The sequence below is a fragment of the Mastomys coucha genome, unplaced genomic scaffold (genome assembly GCF_008632895.1).
Source record: "Mastomys coucha isolate ucsf_1 unplaced genomic scaffold, UCSF_Mcou_1 pScaffold21, whole genome shotgun sequence".
In the NCBI taxonomy this organism is placed as follows: Eukaryota; Metazoa; Chordata; class Mammalia; order Rodentia; family Muridae; genus Mastomys; species Mastomys coucha.
This window is the reverse complement of record NW_022196904.1, coordinates 161,389,061-161,404,337: the sequence shown is the minus strand read 5'-3', so window position 1 is coordinate 161,404,337 and position 15,277 is coordinate 161,389,061. Positions and strand designations below refer to the sequence as shown.

Genomic DNA, 15,277 nt, shown 5'->3' with positions numbered 1-15,277 from the left:
TTTATTTTATTTTTATTAGATATTTTCTTTATTTACATGTCATATGATATCTCCTTTCCCAGTTTCCCCTTCGAACAAAAAGAAAAAAAATGAAATAAAAAACAAAAACAAAAAAACCTGTTCCCTTCCCCCTCCCCCTGCTCACCAACCCACCCTCTCCTGCTTACTGGCCCTGGCATTCCCCTACACTGGGGCATAGAACCTTTACAGGACCTCTCCTCCCATTGATGACCGACAAGGCCATCTATCCTCTGCTACATATGCAGCTGGAGCCATAAGTCCCCCCATGTGTACTCTTTGGTTGGTGCTTTAGTCCCTGGGAGCTCTGAGAGTACTAGTTAGTTCATATTGTTGTTCATCCTAAGGGGTTGCAAACCTTTCAGCTCCTTGGGTCCTTTCTCTAGCTCCTTCATTGGGGACCCTGTGCTCAGTCCAATGGATGGCTGTGAGCCTCTACTTCTGTCAGAGCCTCTCAGGAGACAGCTATATTAGGCTCCTGTCAGCCAGCACTTGCCTGTATTCACAATAGTGTCTGGATTTGATGATTGAATATGGGAAGGATTCCCAGGTGGAGCAGTCTCTGGATTATCCTTCCTTCAGTCTCTGCTCCTTAGTTTGTCTCTGCAACTCCTTCCATGGGTATTTTGTACCCCTTTTTAAGAAGGAACAAAGTATCCACACTTTGGTCTTCCTTTTTGAGTTTTTTGTGATTTGTGGATTGTACTGTGTATATTCCAATCTTCTGGGCTAATATCCACTTATGAGAGGGTGCATACCATGTGTCTTCTTTTGTGATTGGGTTACCTCACTCAAGATGATATTCTCCAGATCCATTTCCCTCTGTAACTCCTTCCATGGATTCCAGGGATTGAAGTATTCACATTTTGGTCTTCCTTTTTCTATGGCTAAAATCAAAAACTCAGGTGACAGCAGATGCTGGAGAGGTTGTGGAGAAAGAGGAACACTCCTTCATTGCTGGTGAGACTGCAAGCTGGTACAACCACTCTGGAAATCAGTTTGGCGGTTTCTCTGGAAATTGGACATAGTACTACCAGAGGACCCAGCTATAGCACTCCTGGGCATATACCCAGAAGATGCTCCAATATGTAATAAGGACACATGCTCCACTATGTTCATAGCAGCCTTATTTATAATCATGAGAAACTGGAAACAACCCAGATGTCCCTCAACAGATGAATGAATACAGAAAATGTGGTACATTTATACAATGGAGAACTACTCAGCTATTAAAAATGTCTGTTTTTAATTTATTTTATGTCTATGAACGTTTTGGTTTCATGCATGTATGTACACCAGATGAGGGTCTGGTGCCCTTAGAGATCTCTTGGAACCAGAGTTACGGTAGCTGTAAGCTACCACAGAGGTGCTGGGAACCAAACCTGAGTCCTAAGAGCAGCAAGGCCTTTTAAACCAACAAACCATCTCCCCAGCCCCTAATTATATATTTTAACTTAATCTTACTCTGATAATTTCATTGATAAATATCATGTATTTTGATTATACATTTTCGTTTCTTTCTCCAACTGTTCTGAGACACTCTCCCCCAACATATTCCTCTCCCAATTTCACGTCCTTTTCTATCAGTGGAGTGTGTATGTGTGTGTGTGTGTGTGTGTGTGTGTGTGTGTGTGTGTGTATCACAGTGTGTGTATAAAGGTCAGAGGACAACTTTGTGGTTCTCCCCTTCCACATTTGAGTGGGTTCTGGGGATCCAACTCCAGCCTTCTGTCCTGCAGCATTCCTACAAGTATCCTTACTAGCTGAGCTATCTTGACCAAGTCATTATTTTGCTTTTTGTGATTCTGTAATGTGCCTATCTGTGCACATTACAGATGCTGTTTGTGGAGATCTGTGGAGTGCTGGCCCAGCTAGAGCCACCAAAGCATTGTACTTTCTGAAGGAGAGAGGGAGTCGCTCTTCCAAGGTTGCTGCTCCAACATGCTACTATTCTGCAGGCTGGCTTAAGCAGAGAGGGGGAGTTGGAGTGGAGTGATCTGCCAGGTCTCTTCAGCAGCCTCAGCTGCTGCTCCAGTCAGGAGATCCAGGTCAGAAACATGTATCTTCCAGCCTTAAGATCTGGATCATGGGTGAGCCCTCCAATTCTGGATTGTAGTTCGTTCCACCCACATGTCTGTCTCTGTGTGACAGGTTAGTTGTGTTCAAAACAGCATGGTTCCCAGATCTTGCCCTTTTCTAACATGGATAGGAGTCATATTGAATTAGGACCCCATCCTACTAACCTTATGTAACCTTACTTGCCTCATTAAAGCCTCTATCTCCGTACATAGTCATACCAGGAGCTAGGTTTCAAAACATGAATTTTAATATACTAGTATGTAAATAGAGGGCACTAATAAGTACTCGTCAGATTTCTAAGATCATTCTGTCTGATGTTACTGTCTTTTTATTTATTTTGTATGTTTGTTCTAGCATACGTACGGAAGTAACAGGACAATCCTCCTCGCTACCTGGACTTGGCTCTTTCCTTCCAACGTGTGAGTCTGGACTCAGGTCATCAAGCTTGGTGGCAAACAACCTCACACACTGAGCAACCTCTGACGAGGGTGTGCTCTGCCACACCACACTCACTCTGAATTTCTTTCTTTCTTCTTTCTTTCTTTCTTTCTTTCTTTTACAATGAAATTTCATTTGGGATATTTGCTGGCATTGGATAATATAGGTATCAATTTTAACCAACTTTATTCCCTCAGTGGTGCTGGGGTAGGTAGACTCCAAGTCCTCAAGGTAGGTCAGTGTTCTACTGTCAAGCTCATCCCCAGCCTCTGGACCACATTCCCTTCCTCACCCATGATTTTTCTCCCATGAGCAAGTCACAATAATTGCAAACCTCAAAGAGTATATTTTGGATGCAACACCCTCCGTTTTAAAAGATCTATCTTGATTTTTTAAACTTAATCTGTGGACGTGTGTGTGTAAGTGTGTGTGTGTGTCTGGAGAGATGGCTAAGTAGGTAAACAGGCTTGCCACCAAATTTGCACAGCTGTAACAGAGATAAGGTCGTCTTCCCATTTCTTTTATAGCCGTACCAAACCTAGCTCTTACACCTTCTTACATGCACACTGCTCCCCAAATCCCAGGGTTCTAGGATGTTTATGGCAGGAGCTCTAGGGTCCCACCTGACTCATCTGGATCCAGTGGGTAAGGAAGTACAGCAGTACCATTGAACAGGAGGCAAAGATGACTAAGAAAAGATGGAAAACAGGAGGGAACCGGAAAGTCATTTCCTATCCTTCCTTCTCCTGACCACAATTCCAAGACACAAGCTAAGGTGTCTGTCCTAGAGAGGGCCACAGCACTGGGCAGCTGTGTTCCTTACTCAGCTTTGTCACATCTATTCCTTTTTCCTACGTCCCTTCTTTTATTTTTCTTCTTGTTTCCTTCCCCCATCATTCAAATGACCACAAATGATTTGCCACGGCTCGGTGGCAGCAATGGGAGAAACCGAAGTTAAGAAAGTGGATTCAGGAATTAGTGCTAAAAAGCAGACTTTCAGGTTGGGATTTCGGTTATCTTTTGACCGGAGGCAATAGGTTCACTGTTGACGGTGAGCCCTTTATAACCCCACAGCGAGACCACAGCTGACTAGCTTGTGGTTATCTGGGAAGGAGAGTCAAGGAACGAGGAGATCCGTACGTGGGAAATAATAATCATAAGGCTTACGAGACGGGTGGCTGCATTTGTAAGTCTTATAAAAAAGAAAACAGTACACTGAGCACAGCTAACTGCCCGTGTAAATACCCTCTGGACACTAGATCTCAATAGCAGTCAGGCCCCAGGGTAGAAGGGCTAGAAAAGCATATCCAAATTGAATTCTAAAGATAGTAGCGATGTATGAAATACACTTGCACCTTGAATAAATATGCCACATGGAAGCTACCATTGGCATGGTGAGGAGGGCATTTAGACCTGGGGCGAGGATAACTGAATGAACAAAACCAAGAATGGTGAACTGAAAATGTCCTCCAGTGTTTCTGGGCTGGTGGATTTTCTCTGCTCCCTCTCATCAGTGGAGAGCAAAGGCCACTTGCCTGGAGACTGTGAACCCCAACTGGGGCAGGCACTCAACAGGATAGTAACTACTGTTCAAAAACTGCCTCCACCAAACCTGTCTCTTTTTGCTGTTGTTATTGTTTTGCTTTTTTGAGAGTAGGTTTCTTAGCATCGCCCTGACTATCCCCAAACCAGGCTGGCCTTTAACTCAGAGATTCCTCCTGCCTCTGCCTCCTGAGTGCAGGGATTAAGCATGTGCGCCACCACTGCCTGGCTCCAAATCTTATTCTTTCCAGGCCAATAACCTGGATCGGTACAGTACAGCCTGAGAGGGAAGGTGGAGGCTCTGCCTGAGAAATAAATAGCTTACCTATAAAACAAGTAACGAATCTGGCTGTTAGGTGTGATGGGAAGCAGAAACACGTGGGAGTGGGTTTTGAAGATACCAGATTTGGGGTGTGGGGGTGGTGATCGTAGCCCTGGAAAGGAGAGAGATCCCTGGAGGGGATAGTCTCCATGGTTAAGGACTCAATGTTCTAGGACCTAGAGATTCTTTAAATATGTTTCTGGTTTCTAGTCATTGGCACTTGAACGTGACGGCGGCTTAGAGTGTGTGAACTAAAATTACCAGACATCTTGACATAACACTGAGCAAAAGGGACCTGGAGCAGGGAAATAGCAATATCAGGATGGATTTACCAGGAAACTCATTACTATGTTCCTCTGGAAGGAACAGAGGGGCACTTTCATCCCCAAGTCAATGGAAAATGTTCTAGCGCTAGGTACATTAGTTTCTTTAAAACACTAGGAATGCCTGTTTTCTGCATGCCAGGCTTATAGGTGCGGCTATGGGGTTAGGCTGCCTAATATCAACAGGATGATAGGGTTCCAGAATGGCAGAGACCCAGGGTCAGTACCTAATTTTGATAGGCAAAACAGCTGTAATTATAACAGGTAGTAATACCAGAGTAGCAATTAGAGTGCCTTAATTTACATGGATTTATGACTATTTTAGGGAAAAGGCAGGTAGAAACGGTATATGAAAGAAATTAAGAGGTGGAAAGAAGAAAACTGATAACAGAGTCACATTGGGAACACAACCTAGTGTCAAGAGCTAGACCAAGTCACACGCCCAAGAGTCTACTCACCAAGTGAGAGAGCAAAACTCCCTTGAGGAGATTCTTGACAGCGCTCCCCAAGTAAGCAGTCTGAACTATTCCTAAACAGACTCTGGGCGTTTACAAGAATAACTGCTGGGGTCTGCCAGCTTGTGCTAGGGTTGTTCTCCTAATCTTTGAGCGTGTATACGGATTAAAGGTTCTGCTTGGTGGCAGCAGTAGGAGAAGTTGAAGCTAAGAATTTGGCTTCAGGAATTAGTCCTAAAAAGCAAACTTCCCAGATGGAATTTCAGTTACCTTCTTGACTGAATAACAATGGCCCCATAAACTAAAGGTTCCACAACTTCCCAAACATGCCACCACTAGGGATCTAGTGTTCAAACACCCGAGTCTGTGAAGACAGTTCATATCTTCCCTTTGAAAGCTGTGAGCACATCTGGTGCGTGAAATATAGAAAAGCATCCCACGTAGCGCCAGCTATGCTCTAGCAACGCGGTTTCCCCGTCCCCCTAGTTTCCCCTGGTCCCCATGCAGCTGCTGCCCAACTCGCCATTCTCTTGTTGCAGATCCTGCTTGCATTCCCAGCCATCTGCCCCTGTGGTTAGCTGTCACAAATCCCTGTAACCTGGTAAAGTCAAAACTCTAGAGGCTTGTAATTTATCTGTCAGATTTATATCAGTAAATTCTCAACCCACCAAATACCCACACAATGAACTCAGAGCCAGTTGATATTGATATAAGCTACCCCCTTAGACTGGACAATTGTCCTGTATTAATCCATTCCTTCTATGATATTCATAGCTACCTATGGCTATTTAAAGCCACACAAATCTGGTTCATCCTTCTCCTCCATTTTCCTTCCTTCTCCCTGTGTGTCCCTATCTGTCCCATCTCTAAAACTTTCAGCCCGCCTTCTTTATCCACTGCCCAATCACAGGCTTTAGTCTTATCTTGTACCTGCCTTCACCTGCATATAGACAGCAATCCACATTTCCCCCTTTTTGTTCAGTTAAAAGCTCTTTTCTCTCAAATATAAATTGAGCACAACTATTATCATTTTGTAATTTATAAAGTATAAGATACATCTAATATCTAGGCTATCATTTTTGTCAATTAAATAGAATACTTTGCTATCTATCCTAACTTTGTTGTTGTTGTTGTTGATTTGTTTGTTTTTTGAGATAGGGTTTCTCTGTGTAGCCCTGGCTGTCCTGGAACTCACTCTGTAGATCAGGCTGGCCTCGAACTCAGAAATCTGCCTTACCTTCCAAGTGCTGGGATTAAAAGCTTGCACCACCACTGCCCTGCTCCCAACTTTAAAAAGGCTTGTAATTCTATATCTGTTATGTGCTGGTTTAGCTTGTATACTCTATGAAAACTGTCCTCTCAAATATATTCTCTCAATGTTAAATAGCCTGAGTTGGCTATGAGATTATAACTAGTCTTCAATCTCATTGAAATTCTAAGAACCACCAATATTATCTGAAAATATAGGAAGCCTAACATAGCTTCCAGAACTGAAACAAATTGTGGGGACAGCTGCCTACCTATACAACCCCTGTATGTCAAGAAGTTGGAGCATCAGTCTTCAGCTTTCTGGCCTAGGAACATCTGGCAGACCTTTGAAACAGGAAATATTAAGGCTAGCTTATTCTGTCTCAGCAGAACTAAGCTGTCCTATCCTGTAACTTGAGTCCTCTCATGAACATTACAGGTCTGTAGAAGAAAGAGGCAATTTCTGCCCAGTAGCTACCTTGCCACAATGTACTATCTCACCTGGAGGTAGACACGCTCAGTTTCTTCGAATCTACGAATGGGGAGCTGCTGTTTGTCTCAACAACAAATGAATAAATAATATTAATTGTCACATTCTGTGGATTTCTGACATTTTTGAAAACTATCAATGTAAAATAATCTGAACTCTTGTCCATTAACTACTTTCAGCTATTTCTAAATAAAATATCTTGTAAATACCCTAGCAATTAACTCAGAGTTAAGAATTTGCTATCTGGCCCTTAACTCATATGTTTAGTCATATGAAAACAATTTATAATAGCCAGTTATAGAAAAACTGAATCTAAGCCTCGTATTTTTAAATGTGCTGTATAGGCACAATGCCTATATGAAAGTAACAATATAAATCTCAATTTTATATCTATAAGAAATTTATACCAATGAGAACCTTGATTTTGTATCAAAATAAATTCTGTACCAATGTAAGAAATTACAACTTCAACTTAGTAACAATTATAAAGATTTTTATCAGATGAGATTATGGCTATATAATCAATTTTAGCTATACCCTCCCTGTTCAATTCTGATAAATTTTAAATTCCCCAGAAATACAGCCTTAGAATAACTACCTCCAGTCTCCAAGCCCAGGGAACTGGGAGGGTGATGCTTCATATCTTCTTCCTGCTGAAAATGGGCAAGGGTAGGGAAAATGAGGGAGCTGGTTGGCCTTAAGGCCACACCAACAATTGTTAGAGTGTCTGATGTCCGTGTCCTGACTGGATCTGGCTGAAAATCCATGAGATCAGGAGTTCAAGCAGGTCAGCTCAGCATGTCTGACAATGAACTTCACTAAATATACAAATCTCAAAATAAAATGTTGGTATCATCAAGATATCTGAATGGATTGTATTAGTCTGTGTAGGGAGTTCAGACTAGGTAGGGTGAAATTTTGCTCCAATTATAAGTCTTTATTTGTGCCATGTGAGGAATGGCACAAAGAATATTTCTATTTCTTTAGGGGGTCTGCCTCTATCAACTCTAATCCATATAACTCTAGAAGAAGCCCTATTTCTTAACAGCTGGGTACGGAATGTCCAATGAACTAGCAACAAGATTGCTTTGTGTTTTGTTTTCTTGGAAATCTCAGAAAATGATCTTCACATATCCTTGATCCAACTAAATAGATATAAAAAGTGAACATAAATATGTAGGTAAGCAGAAATCAGTTTTGGAAGTCAGCTTCTCTCCACTGTTTATATAAATATTAATAAAATTAAGTAGAAAACCAATAGTGTTGAAAGTTGCCTGAAATAATAGACATTTAAAGTACCTAGCAATCTAGTTATAACTAGATTGACTAGCATATCTAGTTATTTTAATTTATACTTATCTTTAGTAATCATCAGAAAACCAGTATTCATGAGCATTCTTTTCTATTTTTTTTTTTTTTTTTTTTTTTTTTTTTTTTTTTTTTGGTTTTCTAAGACAGGGTTTCTCTGTGTAGCCCTGTTTGTCCTGGAACTCACTCGTTTGTCCTGGAACTCGAGACCAGGCTGGCCTCGAACTCAGAAATCCACCTGCCTCTGCCTCCCAAGTGCCACCACTGCCCGGCATGAACATTCTTTTCAAGGTAACAAGTAGTAAATAATAAACTCTCTGCACCAGAATTGACATAACTATAATTGGTTTTTTTTACTTGTAAATAGTTTAAGGAAGGAGACCATTATCTAGGTTACTGTGTTCTGTTGCTGTGAAACGACACTGTGGCCAAATCAACTTCTGAATACATAACACACAAGACTAACCCCAACATCAAAGTCCTGGATTTTCAACAAAACAGGAATGAAAGTCTCCATTTGTGTATGAGATTCCCTGAACGATTCTGCCTTGTTTTTGTGACAAGTCTTCAGCGTGGCCTCAAACTCTAGATGCCCTTGATTCAGCTTCCCAAGGGATGGGGTTACAACAGTGAACCACCATGTTCAGCTGATTTCTGACTTTGACAATTCCCAGCAGCCACATGATGGCTCACAGCCATCTGTACATCTACAGTGTACTCATATACATAAAATGAATAACTAAAATCATAAAAAAAGAAAGAGAGAACTTAAGACCTTGTTTGAATTTTGGACCAGAAGGAGATTCTGCAAGAAGTTTGAGACTCCAACTAGACTTGGTCAAGTAAAGGACACAATGGGTCAAAGTATGAAATGCAGCCAGGATGACATCACAGCCCTGAGGAAGATAACTCACTACACCATGATTCACTGATGCACACCCCTGGGCCTGGAACTGATAGTTTATTGAGTGTTCACTGCAGGATAGATCAATCAGACCTGGAAGTTGGCTGTGACATTGAGTCCAGATCTGCTAAAGACCCCCTAAAAGGAGAGGGATTGCAGTAGCATCTTCAGGGGTTTGCTATACTCCTCTTACTCCCAAATAACTTCAGGGTATTTCCTGCCCTCTTTCGTCCATTCCAGCTCCCGAACGATAGACACAATCTGTAAGCATGAGACGGGCGGGCTGTGAGCTGTTCTAACCCTCCCAGCCACAGGCCTATGCCACTTTCATCTAGTCTCATCCTGGCTTGTTCTGCTTCTTGTGTGTCCTCATGGCGAATCCCTAAGTGGCCTGCTCCTCACAACGCCTCCTGGACCTTCTATTGGACACCTTCCTTCCTCATTGTCTTCCTCTCCCTCTCATCTCCCTCCCCTTCCCTCCTCCTCCTCTCATCTCCCTCCCCTTCCCCTTCCTTTCCCTCTTCCTCCCCCTCCCTTTTCCTCTCATCTCCCTTCCCCTACCCACCTCCCTCTCTTCTCTTTCTCCCATCCTAATCCCTTCTGCCCAGCTAATTGAGTGATCAGCTCTTTATTGACCAATCAGAAGTTGGTGGAGAAGAATGTTTACAAAACACTGAGACAGGTGGTGCTTCATAAAGGTTACCATAGTCCAGCCTGAACTCAACTCTTTGTCAGAAATTAGCATTTGAATAATACAAGGCAACCTTCACACAGTGCACAAAAAGACTATCCCAAGATATCACAAGTGTGGTATCTCCCCTGTGGAGACAATGGCTTGAGCTCACTTGACAGTGGCATCTTTTCAGAATCAACTAGACTCTCAGCAGTGTCAGGTACACTGTCTTTGTCTCTTTTATGTGGACAGAATATTAAAGGTGATAAAATGAAGTTTGTAATCTGAGTTTAGATAAATTTTAGTTTACTAAAATGAACTTGTGTTTATTTTTTCCTTTAAAGGTCTATTTTACTTTTACTTAGTATGTGTGTCTGAATAAGGGTGTACGTGAGTGCAGGTCCCCGGGGATGGCAGGTGTGTGGTCTCCTGGGATTGCAGTGACAGGCAGTTGTGAGCCACCTGATGTGGGTACTAGGAACCTGTTAGGGTCCAAGAAGAAATCTGAAGGAAGATCCCAGATTCAAACAGTATGCAAAGGCAAAATGTGTTTATTCTGCAGAAATGACCAGCTTGCAGGGGTCAAGCATTTATCAAAGTGGAGACTCCAGACAAAGGCACACCGGCCCTTTATAGAAAACTAAGGGAACTTTAGCTAGGGTTAGGTAATCTAAAACTTCATTGGTGGGTGTCAGGAAAATTATATAGGCCAGTTTCTGATTGGCAGTTAAGTCAGTTTTACTATATTTGATGAGGCCTTGAGGAAGTTCCAGGAACTGGCTCAGCTCAGAGCTTCCAGAGCCATCAACGATTAACAGCCCATTGTCTCAATCTGCTTCCCTGGGAAACTGAGACTTTTCCATTTCCAAGATTTTTATTTCTTAGGAGATCTCTCAAACTGAACTCACATATTCTGCAAGCACTTTTAACTGCTGAGCTATCATTCCAGCCATTTTGAGATAGAGTTTCACACTGTAGCTCACTCTGGCTTCCTACTCTTAAGGATCCTCCTGTCTCCCTCCTGAGTGCTGGAACTACTGATGTGAGCCACTATGCCTTGTCAAATCATGTGTTTCAATTAGATACATTTTAATAGGTTTTGTGTGTAAGTGTGTGTGTGGTCAATGCCCAAATAAACTACTGTCAGACTTCCTTGTTGGCAGGTATGATACACCTGTGATTGTAGCCCTTAGAAGGCCGAGGTAGGAGAATTATGAGTTTGAAGACACCATCATCTACATAGCCAATGCTAGCATTCCTTCTAGGCTCTGCCCCAAAGTTACCTGGCAACAGCCAGGTATGCCTGGCTTCCCTGCATTGCTTCTAAATCCGAGTCTCAGCATCAATGTTGTGTTTTTATAAAAAAGAAAAGAGGCCAGGATATGTTTTGGTAGAGGCATGGTATGGTGAGGTAGGAGGGGTGTCTTAGGCCCATGCCAAAGAATCCCTTTCCCCTGAGGTCATACAATGGATATAATACGGAATAGAGTTTATTTAGGTCGTGGGAAGTAGAGTTGAAAAGTTAAGTAGAGACGGGGAGAGGGAGAAAGGGCAAGGGCCGCCAGGAACACGTGGGGGTGGGTAGGGAGAAGGGGAGAAAGGAGTCAGGGAGAGAAGGGGCAGAGAATAAGAGACTAAGAGAATAAGGGCAAGGCAGTGAGGAGGGCGTGAACAGCCCCTTTTATAGTAAGCCATGGCTGTTTCCAGGTAACAGCGGGAAGGAGCCTAAAAGGAATGCTAACATTCCTCCATTTGGTTTAATTTAAAAAAAAGAAAAGCTAGAAAGAGGTGATGGTGAAGTAGGAATAGGGTGTGGTGATCTTTAGCCACTTCCTGCTGATTTGGGGTGAGGCTCTGAGAAACCTAAGAAAATGGGGATGGGTGTGTTGGTCCAGGCTTAGGAGAGTTGGCTGTTTCCTTGCTGTCCAGGGTCTGTGGAACTATCTGTGGGTAGGAAGGAGCAGGTCCAATAGAAGCGTCTGTCTGTGAGAGCAGATTGGAAGTCTGTGAGTTACTTCTCTAGAGCTGTCCTGGATGTAGATTTTGAGTAAACTCTGGACTTGGCAAGATGCTGAAGCACACACACACATTAGAAATAGAGAATAACTTTAAGTACGTTTGGAAGAAACATTTTTTTCTCAGGGGTACATTTGAAGCCCTTAGGTGTTGGTGTTTGGGGTGATGGGGGTCCCAATCCCAGGGCACAGGAGAGGAATCCCACCCTCTGGGATAGGTAGCAGGTGGGAACTTAGACTATTGATTGGCAGGTCTGTTTATCTGGATGGAGTCTATTTGGTTCATAAGAGGCAGTTCTGGGTGCGTTTCAGTAGCTTATAAATTTACAAAACAGATAAATTTGTTAACAACTCAAAGACTTTCAGATGAGCTTAGGGAAGACAAAACCTTTTGTGGAGCAGAAGGAGAAGGAAGAGCTTTTTTCTTTTTTCTAGGAGACTGAATATATGTATATGTGTATGTATATGTATATGTGTAAGTACATATGTATGTATATGTATATATTTAGCATAATGAGAAAAATTTTAAGTTTACATATATTTATTTATTTATTTATTTATTTATTTATTTTCGAGACAGGGTTTCTCTGTATAGTCCTGGCTGTCCCAGAACTCAACTTTGTAGACCAGGCTGGCCTTGAACTCAGAAATCCACCTGCCTCTGCTCCAAAGTGCTGGGATTAAAGGCATGCGCCACCACCGCCCGGCTTTAAGTTTACATTTAAAAGACAAAGGAAACTCAAAACCTTGACCTGGTGAATATGATAGTTGATCATATAGATTTAGCACCTTAAGTCTATAGTTAAAAGACAACCAAAGGAAACTTACATTTCAGTATGACATCTGATGGTGTAGATTTAGCACTAAACACTTAAACACTTTAAGTCTATAGTTAAAAGGCAACCAAAAGAAACTTAAAATTTGAACTTGTGATTATAAAAGTTGGATCATATAGTGGAATGTTTTATTTGGGTTAGGCTAAATTATAAGAACTTGATTGGTTAATGTTAAGACAATGCCATAGCAAGAAGAGAAAATATGAAGCATTTAGCCAGTGGAAACTGAGTTTAGATAAGGAAGTAGCAGAAGGTTATATTTGAAAGCTTACATTCTGGACTTGTGTATCCTTTAATCATGAAGCCTGTGATAAAGGGAAACTTGTCTGTCTCTTAGATATCTTAACTAGTTAAGAAAATTGACTAATGAGCTAATGTGGTGATGAATTACCTTGGACTAAGGAGCTAGGTCTGTTTTCTAGATGCCAAACTACAGTTAGCTTAGCTGTCAATGTAGTCAGAAATCTGGGAAGAATAAATTACAATCTAGTGTCATGTATTAATTAAAATGACGGAGGTTGGTCTATATAGTTCACTACCTAAACAGTCTCTAGTGTGGCTGTCTGCAGCCACACATGAACGGGTTTTCTGGAATGGGAGTAAGAACCTGTGAAAAATTAAGGGAACTGGACTGCAGGGAGGGGTTAAAAATGAGATCGAGGCATGGTGTGCTTTCAGTCCTCCATCATTATTAAACTGTCTTTGTTACAAACAGGTAGGTTAGAGAAAAATCCCTCCCCCAGTCTGTCAGCATCTTGTGGGCCAATCTTCAGTCTTTGGAGGCAGGAGTTCCAGCCTAACAGGAACTTGGAGAGAGGCGTGGCTAGTAGCAGGAGCTTGGAGAGAGGCGTGGCTATTTGTGGCAAGGCAAGGTCTGAAAGAACCAGCTGTTAGCTGGAGGAGGGCCACACTCTAGGTCCCTGCAGTCTCCAATGCAACTTGGGCAGAGTCAGTCTGGTCCTCACCCAGAGATGGGAAGCTTTTTCCTGTGGAGTAGGAACAAGGGAGAAATGACCCACCTTGACTTAAGCAATATGAGACATTTAATTCTCTGGGTATCTTCTGTTTGTCCACAGTGTAAGCCAAGCCCTGGCAGTGGGCAAGGCAATGAAGCAGTGTTTCTCATACTGCTTCATTATCATACCACAATTCAGGTAGAATCTTGTCGCTGTGCCCATATCTCCTTGGAGACCTTTGGGGGTAAACTGTCAGGATTTGAGAGTCTCTCCCTATTACAACAAGCTTAAACATTCAACGCTACATTTAGCAGATTTCTGACAAGACTAAGAGCCAGTATCAAGCATATCTGAGTTAGACAGCCTGGGTTTGTTTAATTATTTGTCTTAGAATGTATCTAGCAAACAAAGAGAGCACATTGGAACTTAATGTTGGGTGATAGAGAAAGGCTGGGGGTAAGAACATGATGGGGCTGATGAGTTCATAAGTTGTCATCCCTAGTGTGATGAAGCTGAGCTAAGGCAGTGGCTAGAAGAACTGTTAAAGATCTTTCTAGGCTCTCCTTTGCTCCAAAAACCTGGAGGGCCAGAAATTCCAGGGCTGGGGACAGCTGCTCAAAACCTCTAAGGAAAGAACTTAGAGGAGCCTGAGAGGCACAGTCCACAGTTAAAAGATACTATCAAAAGCCTGCTGTGGTTCCTTTAGTCCCAGCCCTTGAGGGGTGGGGCGGGGCAAGTGGATTTCTGTGAGTTCAAGCCCTGCCCCAAGGCCACATAATGAGACCTTCCCTCACCCCAACCCCCCAAAACACAGCGCCCAAAAGAGGCAGAGGACACTGGTGAAATTTCAAGTGGCAGATGATGAGAAAAATGGCCGTGGGGACTAGTTCATTCAAACGTGCTTCTAAGCACAGCATAGGAAGACTCAATGAATGGCTTTGAGAAGGTGCTGGTGATGGGAGGGGGTTGCATAGAATTATTTTCTAGGGTTCCCAGGCCTAAGAGGGAGGGGAATTTCTGATGGTGCTCAGTAGGCTTAGTTATCAAACCCTGATCCCCACCAGTTCTGTGTGAGAAGGATAAGAGCGTGCCAGAACAGGCCTTAAAAACATCCTGAAGTTACCACCTGAAAGGAAGCAAGCAGTAGATGCTATAAGCGCTCACCAGCCAGCTCTCCAGCTGGTCAGACCTCTTCGGCCTTCAGTCTCTTATGTGTGAAGGGACTCTAGGTGCCTCCTTAGTTTGGATCTGGTGGCCTTGAATGATATTTGCTATTGTGCTGCTCTGTTCTAAGTACAAACTACAGGGCTCTCTTCTCTCTGTCCATCCACTTCTGCTTCTCTTTCTAATGTTTTTTGTTTTTATTTTTTTTCCCCACAAGCATTGAGATGACTTGCCATCTTATAGTTGATTTCTATTTACTGGCTTTTCGTGCTTCTTACTTTTTCTGTTAAACATCTCTAAATCCCTGAAATATAGTATAAACTTGCTCATGGTGTTCAATATCTATCTCTCCCTTTGCCTCTCCCTCTCCCTCTCCCTCTCCCTCCCTCTCCCTTTCCCTCTCCCTGTCCCTCTCCCTCCCCTATCCTCCCTCTCCCTCTTCCTCTCCCTGTCCCTCTCCCTCCCCCTTTCTTCCCTCTCCCTGTCCCTGTCCCTATCCCTCTCCC

The 15,277-nt window shown here is 42.7% G+C and overlaps 1 long non-coding RNA gene across 1 annotated transcript; it reads left to right on the top strand.

The window, feature by feature from the left end:
- Nucleotides 1-1,937: 1,937 nt before the first annotated feature.
- LOC116101143 lies at nt 1,938-7,017 on the top strand. Its single transcript, XR_004122808.1, has 3 exons — nt 1,938-2,066; nt 2,452-2,516; nt 6,865-7,017. It is a non-coding gene; the product is annotated as an uncharacterized LOC116101143 (long non-coding RNA).
- Nucleotides 7,018-15,277: the final 8,260 nt, after the last annotated feature.